Here is a 10,982-nt window from a genome sequence, read left to right as displayed (position 1 = left end):
ATATGGTATCTAACTTATATGTGTTGCACATGTCTATAGGATCGGTTCTCCTTTTCCTAAAAACGTGTTGCACATGTCCATAGGATCGGTTCCCCTTTCTGTTACAAACTTGCTGCACCTCATACAAGGATCGATTCCCCTTTGTGATGTGTTGCACCTCTTTATAGGATCGGTTCCCCTTTACCCAGATTCGGTTCAACAAAACAAAAACTCTATCATACCATCTCAGGTGATTACTTAATATCGTTCACTAAAAGTCATACCAATACATAAGTCAGGCCTTTGTGAATAGTTTTACCAAGAACACAAACAAGTCGTAAGCGGTTATACTAAATCCCACATATTGGATGTTCACAAGATATGCAATGAATAACAAATCCGAATAACGCCTGGCGATTTCCTTTTCGATTCATAAACAAGTTTATGAACTTACTTCCTTAAAACATATGTAAAACATTGTTTCCTATGATGAAATCCTCACCTCATACCCATACATAATCACAATAGCATTTAAACGATTATGTCGATGTCTTATCTACAAAGTTTAATGTTTAAGAAATAAACTTCATATTGTACTCCTTAATACTATGTCTATCTAGAGTGTTCATGCATCGCAGTTTGGTTTTCAATATGCACGACTTGAAAGATACGTTAGAGAAAGAAACATTTCAAGTCAAATATCACTAACCTCAAGTGGAAGGATGATGTTGTCGTTGTAGCTTCTTACTTCTTCACTTCTTCAAGTCTTCGCAATACTTGTAATGTCTCATATCCTAATACTTTCAAGCTAACTTATACGAATTTGACTCTAGTACATAATCAAGCGACTCTTAAAATGAGTTTTGATTCACTAAAATATGACAATCAAACTTGACATACCAACGGTTGGTGGGTTCAACCGAGCTATGCTCTAACAATCTCCCCCTTTGTCAATTTTAGTGACAAAACTCTTACAATCATATGGATAAACATATAACAAGAATTCATTACACATACGCTTGATTTCCGAATTCAACAACACAATAACCTGCATTCATTCAATCCTTAAATGTCGATGTTGACATTATAATAACAAAGATAGTACTCCCCCTAAAGGCGAGATAAGTAGATTTCATCAATCCGTACGTCTTTGTTATACCAATTAATATGATATGCGACTCCCCCTTAGTCTATGCTTTCACTCTTTCGTTAGATAAACTGAAAAAGCGGGGGTCTAACAACACCACCCAATATTTCGTTTGGCAATCTGAATAGACAAACTCCAATATACTTTCAAGAGAATCAACTAGACAGTTAGACTCAATCTATCAAAAGTATATCAAACAGTTTTATATCTCTATCTCTTGATTCAATCCGCAATCAGCAAATAGGGATTTGCGAGCCCGATTGAATATAAGAGGTTTAACTTGAACGGTACCAAATACCAATGTTCAAGTGTCAATCAATTCACTCAACAACCCTAAGGACGGATACAATAACTGATTGATCTTAACGTACAACCTGTGATATTTCTATTATATAGATAAAATATAATGCGGAAAAGAAATAACACAGACACCAGAATTTTGTTAACGAGGAAACCGCAAATGCAGAAAAACCCCGGGACCTAGTCCAGAATAAACACACACTGATAATAAGTTGTTACACCAAATTCCTACTACCTATTCGGACTAGATGTAATACCTTCTTCAGCACTTGTAGAACTCCTAGCAGAATACCGATTCTCTTTAGGAACTCTTCATACAAAGATCAATTTCCAAGTTAAGAAAACCCTAATAAATCTACCACAAGAACAATTAGAATAAATATAGAGATATCTTGTTTAAAACTTCTCAAGGATTTTTACGAGATGCCTCAAAAGAAGTTTTTCTTTCTAGTATCCGATTTCGAATAACAAGTGTTGGTATACGATCGGAAACTGAAATCTATCACAACCTAGGGTTTATGATCAACAACTCTTGAATGGTTTTATATCAGAAGAGAAAACCTTAGAATAGACAATAGGTGAAAAACCTAGATTACAAGTTGTATGATCAATCATGAATATTAAATCCAACTTGTCTTTGTGATCCCGAATATAAAGACTTTTATCTCACTCTCGTCACGAAGAACGGAAGACGTGGAAAACAACCTGCAGAGCTTACGCCAATTTTCCAAAGGGATAAAAAACGTGTAAACTCGCGAACTCATTATTTATAATGAACAATAGCTTGGAAGCTAAACAAAGCTATTTTCCTTTTACAAGACTCTCCTAAATTTGAGAGTCTTTCATAAGTTAAAACTCTTGCCAAAATAATTAAATAAATAACTTATTTAGCAAAAATTATATTTATGTGAATAAATCACATTTTAACTTAGGCAGGAATCACAAACACTTTAATATGGTAATTCAAAAGTGTTTGGACCAATAGCTAACTTGCCTAGATAAGGAAACATCACCAACTTGACCAAAAATCCCTTTTAGTCACGTATTGGGCCCAAGTTCGCGGACCACTCCAAAGCCCATGGAATGTTTCCTACTAATGAACTTAAATCACTCATAACTTTGTCGTTATAACTCGGAATTGAGTGATTCTTGGCTCATTGGATTTGCAAGCTCATTCACTATAACATGAGATCCTTTATAGGGATAAAGGTTATTATCACCAAGGTCATGAATCAAATAACCTCAAGTATATATACATAAATGTACATTTACCGTCATAGGAATTGTTCCATAGAGTGAGCATTTATCTCGATAGATTAGAAAGGTAGAATTGAACAAGAATCCAATTGAAATCAATCACATACCTTTGTTGATGAAGTACTTTTTGATGTCTTCTTGTAGCCTTCAATCTTCAATCTTCATCCTTTAAGGATAGCTTCGATTCAACTTCTTAGACCTAAACTAGTCCGAAAATATCTTTAGTATGATAAATCAAGAATGAATTTTGGAAACTAAAATTGACAACTAACTTGACATACCAACGCTAGTGGGTTCAACCGAGCAGTGCTTTAACATAAACGTCTAAGCACAAATGTTCTTTTCCTTAGTGATACCAATCAATATAAAATCAATATCAGTATCACTTGTTTACTCCATATATTTCTCCCCCTTTTTGTCACAAAGTGACAAAGAAATGAAAAAATAAACGACAACACGAAAAGAATCTTACAAATCTCAAAATAGACTTGCAAACCTATAGAGTTAAGCATGAGGGTTCCAAATAACAATTTTTGATAAACGATATCAAAACTGAAACTAAAAAGTAATTTGTTTTGATATGTTATCAAGGAAACAATTGCCCGAAGCAATTTTCCAAATTTAGTTTAGAAAACCAAAAATCAACTAAGCAACTTGGTCCCTTTGCTAAACCGATTGTACAAATACAACCGCTCCATTCGATAAGGCCAAAATAAAGATAACTCTATTTTTCTCATCAGGTTCTAATTATCCATTTAACTTAGACCTTTCAATTTTAAACAAGAAAAGTACTAGGTTAGTTAACTAGCGTTTCTTGTTAAGGCATTCGATTAGACTTGAATAACCGAAACCTCCACTTTGATAAGTTTAACTAAGATAAACTTAGCTTCTCTTATCCGGAATCGAATTGGACTAAACAATCCATCCCGTAAACCTTTTCTTTCGTTAAGACATAAATAATTCATACAAACCAAATAAATCAACTTGCAAAATTATTCACCTCAACCGGAAGCAACTGAATCAACATAAGCATTAAAACAACGCAATTGCATCGAAATTTTGTAAGCCTAAACAATTGATATCACACAATAAAGCAAGATAACAATAGTTTTTCTTAACCGGAACCAATTGAATCACACACACATCCATACACACATAATGGAATAAAACATCAATTGTACCGAAATTTTGTTAAGCAAAAGCAAAATATATATATGAAATGAAAATCAGGCTTTTCTTAAACAGGAAAACGATTAACTAACAAACTCGTTAGCTCATATTTCACATCCATTTCTCCAATATGTTTGCCTCTTCTTCCAGGGAGAATTGATATCGAAATATCATTATGTTTTCATCCTTATGCAAAACAAAAGAATAACAACAACCAACCTTTACCAGAGAAAGGTTGAAAGTCGGTTTTAACAATTGCAAGCAAAAGTTGAAAACCGTCGAAACACATATGCTTTTATGCTAAACCAAAACTGATTCAACATATTGTGACTTTTTCACATATTGTTTCTACCAGAACCCCTCATGATCCTTTGATAAAGTACCAACATGGGCTAGAACTTAATCCTGCTAAATTAAAAAGTCACCTGAACCATAAGGGTTTACAATATTATGAGATCGAGTATCAAGGTAATAAAACCGATATCAAACATCCCATAAACATCCATAGCAATAATAAAGCATTCAAGCACAAGCTATGTAGGATCAGAATCTCGCTGCAATAATGCCTCAGCGAAATTATTAGCAACACAACACGACAGTGTCGCAGAACACATAATAAACGACATCAGCCAAATCATGAGAAAAGTGTGACGGTCTTGCGAAAATAAGGAAGTTTGCGAGATTGATATTTATAAGATTGCGATAATGTCGCAAGTCGTATCCGAAAATAAAGGACAGATTAGCTGTCATCCACTATGTAATTCCCTATAAATAGCCATTCAGTTGTAAAGGAAAGGGAGATATCTTTTTAGAGAGAGGAATAAAAAAACAATTAGGAGATAGAAAATCAAGAGTGGTTGTTGTTCTTAATCCCTTTATCTTTTCTTGTAAGATTTTTCAAAGATTCATCAATAAAATTAAGATTGTTAATCCAAAAATGAGTTGAATGTCAATGAAATCTTGTGAGGGGTGTAGTGTAGGATTTCCTGCAACTATATAATGACGCTAGAAACAGGGACTGAAGGTTGAAAGTTGAAGATTGTTGTTGAGATTGTTCAAATTAAGAAAGTGATTAAACAAATCAGTGAACCAATTAAAAGAAAAATGATTAGAGTCAATGAAGATGACAAAAGATTGGAGTGTAATATGATAACAAAAACAATGGTTAATGAATTCCATGGAAACATCAAAGGAAGGATACATAAACGAGATTTTGAAGGAAGGAAGGTTATGGCGGTAGAAAAGACATCACCCTTAAAAGATTGGGAAAAGCAAAAAATCACATTCATGGCAGCAGAAATACCAAAAGAAAATTTGAGCCACACATCTCCATTGGTTATTACAGTACCCATTACACGAAAAGAGAAGGGGACAAAAACAAAATCCACGGAAGAATGAATATTGAACAGAACTTTAGTCGATACAGGAATTTCAGTGGATATACTATTCTATCATGCGTTCAAAGGAATTGGATTCTAAGATGAAGAAATGTCTTGTTCAACATATCTTGTTCATGGCTTTGGAAAATCCACAACAAAACCTAAAGGAGAAATAATGGTGCGAATTCCACTAGGAGAGATCGAAACACAAGTGACACTATGCGTAGTGGATATGGAATCACCATATAACATGCTGTTGGGGAGGCCATGGATACATGCAATTAAAGCTGTAACATCAACGTTGCATCAATGCATCAGGTTCCTCATGCCAAACGGAGTAGGTGAAATTAGAGGATATATTAACAATGCGAAATTATGTTATCAAATTGAAGTAAAGCATTATGAAGGACGCGCAAAAAAGCGACAATTTTGCAGAAAAATAGCAAAAGAGGCAAAGAAAGAAGAAGAATTTAGAGTGTACATGATAAGAGCAAAAGAAGGTAAAGGAATACCCGGCGAAATTTCGGAGGAAGAAGATGGAATTGCGAAGATGATAAAAGAGCCAACACCAATGGGAGAACCCAAGGCCAGTTACACTGCGACAGAACCAACAAAATAAGTAAATGTTGGGACTATTGAAGAATCCCTAATACTGAGGATTGGAACCAAGATGGATGCAGAAGAGGAAGAAAGAACTGTTAATCTTTTGCGGGAATATAAAGATATTTTCGCGGGGAGCATGGATGAGATACCTGGAATAGATCCGTAAATTGCATGTCATAAGTTGGAGATTAACAAGAATTTGAGTGTAGATGGGGAAAAACGATTTGCTGGTCTTTAAGGAATTGAGGAGACGACCGTACGGAGGAGACTCATCGAACGGAGCGAAATGTTAAACCTCACACAGATGCACCGCTGCAAAGGGGGTGCTTTAGATTCGAGAGATCAATCTGTAGTACTCCGGCCCAAATCAAGACAATGACCGTTCCAGAGTAAATTCGGTCACAAGAGAGGATGGGTTGATCTGCAGGAGGGAATCTGGGAAATGTGTGGAATAAACGGTAATCAAAGATTGTGGGTGTGTGAATTCTGAATATGATAAGTTCTGAATGATTGAAATTGCTCAATTGAGAGTAGTTTCTCAATAGATGAGTTGATGATCTCGTGTTGTCGATGAGACGTCAGATTGATGATACTGTTGATACCGATCCTTCAATCATGATTCAGAGACTTATTTATATTGCTGGAATTTTAGACATCATGAACCCATGAAGTGTGACAGTTGATGGAATCAAGGAGTGGGGAAGTGGAGATCGTGTTTGAAACCAGTTGCTCAACGTGTGGAGACTTGGTCGATTTTCCACCCACTACCTCGTGAATTCCTTCAACTGATTGCACGATTTGCTCACATTCCATCATGTGTTTGAACACACGTGCCGTAGACCGCCAGACCAAAACCCTAAGTGATATCCCCCCAAATGACACGATTGATGTCTCGTGTGATCGTGGACTCTGTAGGGCAGACGTGATTTTAGTTAGTCAGTTGTTGACTTCATGGGACGATGAGTCCATGTATTTGATGAGTTGAACATGAAATGTTCTGAGATTCATGACCTTAAACGTGTCTGTTGAGACAGAGGTATAATTCTCATGATGAGGTGAGCAAGTATTGCTCGTTCGATGAATTATCGAATATTGGTTGATTGTTAAACCAATATTCCTTGGTTTGAGCAAATATTGATCATTCGAGCAAGTGTTGCTCATCTGATGATGACCAAAAATATTAATTTAAGTACTGGTGTAGAACCGAGCATAATTTAATAATATTAAGGACCATGAGGTCTTCATAGAATTATTAAGGTTGGAGTCTGGAAGCATGGTCCTGGGACTCAGAAACCCTAATTTGGTCGATTGATGATCAATTCATGATTTGTTAGAAATTTAACCATGAAACGAAGGAAGGAGCGGCTACATGGGACCGTGGATCAACCATGTAGTGTCCATATACTCACATGAGAAAATACGAAGAACTCATGAAGAGTTGACGATTTGTTGGTGAAAGAATGATTAAATGTTGGTTTAATCATTTATTCGAAAATGCTCGTCTGAGCCTTAGGTGAGAAAACCTAATTAATTATGACGGAGTGAGGGACCGACCATGGGGTCATGAAACCGGCCCTGGGTAGTCACGTGACCGCCTGATGATCACTTCATGAAAATCCAAAGTGTTTGGAAGAGTCTTGGACCTAATACATGCAATTGTGCAAATTAGGTAAAAACTGTGAAACTTGATGGGACCGGCTTCTGTAAGCCAAAGAGCCAATCTTGGTCGGTCAAGATAGCGCACTCGTGTCCCCAAGGCGTCCGCGTCTCAGTCCTGAGAATTTTGATATTTTCTGGCGTGCAATTGAGCATCCATTCGAGAAAATATGCCAAAATTAGGGTTTCGACGAAACTGAGGAAAACACCATGAGATGATGGAAAATAATTATAAAATAAGGAATAAGGAGGCATGGGACTGCCGAGGCCAAGGTATGGTCGGCCGGTCGTGGCCACGGTCCCGTGGTTCCTTTTCCTTAATTTTATAATATTCTGATAATTTTATGAAAATTTCATGAATTTTGAGAAATTTGATGAATTTAGGGAGTTTCCATGAATTGAAGGAGTTTTCATGAGTTCAGGGAAGCAAAAAATATTAAAATAATAAAAAAGGGCGCGTGGGACCGTGGAGACGCGGCCGTCCGGCTAGGGCCCGGTCCCACGAGTTTTCATAATTTTTAATATTTTTTTAGGTATTTTTTCATGATTTGAGGGAATTTTTCCTAATTTGAGAGAAATACCATGAAATCAAGAAATTTGATGAATTCAAGGAAAATAAAAATAATAATAAAACAAGGGGGCGTGTGGGACCGGCTAGGGCATGGCCGGACGTCCAGGGCCCGGTCCCACAAGTTTTCATAATTTATTTTATTTTATTATTATTTGGTGATTTGTGCAAAATACCATGAAATCAAGGAGTTTTTTCATGAAATTAGAGAAATAATAATAATAATAAAATAATGAGGAACCGTGAGGTGTGGGGCCTGCTGGGACCAAGGCACGTCCGGTTGGCCCATGGTCACGCCCCACACTGCTTTCCTTAATTTTATATTATTTTTTTATGGATTTATGACAATACCATGAAACCGAGGAGTTTCCTTGAGACGAAGGAGATTTGATCAAATGGGAGAATTTTCATCAAATCATGGAAAATAATGTATTAAAAATATAAAAATTGGCGTAGGACTGACCACGACACGGTCGGTTGGTCGTGTGTCTGTGTGCCCAGCACCTTGGTCAATATTTTTAATCATTTATTATTTTCTTCCCTATTTTGCATAGGTTCATCGCTTCGTTGTATTTTGAAATACTCATTCGTGCGGTGACTGTTAGTGCATCGTCGTTGAACACACTTTCACCATTTGGGTCGGGGCTTACTTAGAGGTAGGTCAGACACCCGGTTGTTGATTATTTATTACTAATTGTGGAATTCAGTGGAGAATAATTCACAAAACTGAGTAATAAGATGTTTATTATTAATTCATAGGATCAGCTGAGGATTCGACTACGAATTCAGAATAATAAAGTGAGCATTGCCATTCCATGGGACCAGTCGTAGATTCGACCATGGAATAGGAGCAATTGTTATTGCCATTCCATGGGACCAGTCGTGGATTCGACCATGGAATAGGAGCAATAATAGATTATTCTGGGAATTCAATAGTGAATGTCACGGCAGAATTAATCTTAATTAGGAATAATTAAATTTGTGGCTCTATACTAGCAGAGCAAGCTTTCTAGGAGCATTAATTATCCCGATATGAGCTTGTCGGTAAGTCATATCCTTTATACAGTCATGGTAAACTCGTTGTTTGTTCCTGAAGACGTTATCGCTCTATACTAGCAGAGCAAGCTGTCTAGGAGCCGTCCATCTCGTGATACTATATAGAAATAATCACTGAAAGTGTTCAGTATCCATGAGATATGCCGTTGACCAGTCGTGAGACTACATATCTACATGTACTCTGAGAGAAAGTACTCTCCGTTGAGAATTCGATGAGAGACTCGTGTCTCAATACTCACGTTTGATTGCTGGATCAGAGCTTCGTATAATTATGAGTTTACGATTTTAGCCCTTGTCCAAAATCCACCATCTACATTAAATCCCCTGCTTACTGAGGAAAGTTGTGTTCCTCAGTCAGCATTAAATGGTGATTTTCCGGCCATAAATAACAATACCAGTAATTGAACTTAGTCGTAAGTTAAGACGTTACCGGATTTCGATAGTATGAGCATACCACGACTTGAATGAAGATCCCATTGGCAGGATAGAGCATCATCGTCTGATGAGCATAGATTGGCGTTGAACCGCTGATTTGGACAACATGACCTTGGTCGTTTTAGGATTCGCGGGATGGGCCCATGAAAAAAAATCCTTGTTTTATGAATAGACGCTCGTTCGTTCGTTAGTTTAAGGAACAAACAAAATAGACCTGAGTCTAATGATATAAAATTCGTCTATGAGCTTTCACGAAAACCGGAATTTTATATTTTAAATATGTGAGATTTCACAAAGTGGAATAAACTCTCGTTTCAAAGGTGGATGCTCATACGAGAGAAAGTTTTTTTTTTTAATAGACGTGCGTCTGTTAGTAATAAAATTTTGTTTATGAGCCTTCATGAAATTTTTTATCTTCGAGCTTTCGGAAATCATTGAAAATATACTCTCGCTTCAAAGACAGATGCTCGTGCGAGGGAGCAAAAATATATAGATATATTTTCAAATTTACGTGAGTTTCACGTTGAATATATATATTTTGTAAAATCAATGTTTTGATTTTGAACAACTGTTGAAAGTAGAAAATTATACATGGTGAAATAATGTCTATATGTGAGTTTTCACAATTGTAGAATGGACGTCTGTACAATTTTTGAAGATCAGTGAGTGTTCACATAGTAAAAATTTACGTGGGTTGTTCACGGCTTTATGAAAATCAAGTCATGATTTTTGAGCAATTGCTGAAAGTAAGCAATTGTATACGTGATGAAATAATGTATGTATGAGTTTTGCGATTTGATAGTGTATGCACACATGTAGAAAATCAGCGAATGTTCACATGAAAGGTTATGTGAATTATTCATAGTTTCACGCAAAGTCAGGTGTTGACTTTAAATAATGAATTTTGCTCGTCTTGGCAAGTTTGAAGAAGCGAGCAAGTTTTTCGAGGTTTTTACGTTATTATCACTAGGTTCTTGAAACCATAAATAAGTAAGAGTTGAGGATTACTATTTTTGTTGCGTGTTTGTTGTTTGTATATCCATGACTCCATGCCTTGCGCCTCAGATAGTGGTGACTTCTGGTTACAGCCACTCTTCGGGATCTTCCGTGGAGCGCTCCAAAAATATCAAGTCGAAGATGAAGACTTCTGCGGATGCTCATACTGAGGAAAATCAACCTTTGAGAGACACTGGAAGCTGACATATTGTATGTCTCTCGATCATCCGAGAGTCGTCCCTCATTAGCAGAAGCACCGCCGACTTCAGCAAGTGAGACTATCGGCTGAAGATGAAGTTCGGCTTTGTGTTGATGGTGTAGCTCCTGATTGGATGAATGAAGAATTTCGTCATCAGAAAATTCAGAAGTTAGGTCTTCGTTGAAATTGTTGTAGAATCTTCGTACGATGTCGGATTTTCGCGGTCGACCCATGTAT

This window comes from Papaver somniferum, chromosome 2, assembly GCF_003573695.1.
Source record: "Papaver somniferum cultivar HN1 chromosome 2, ASM357369v1, whole genome shotgun sequence".
NCBI lineage: Eukaryota > Viridiplantae > Streptophyta > Magnoliopsida > Ranunculales > Papaveraceae > Papaver > Papaver somniferum.
This window is presented reverse-complemented; position numbering follows the sequence as displayed.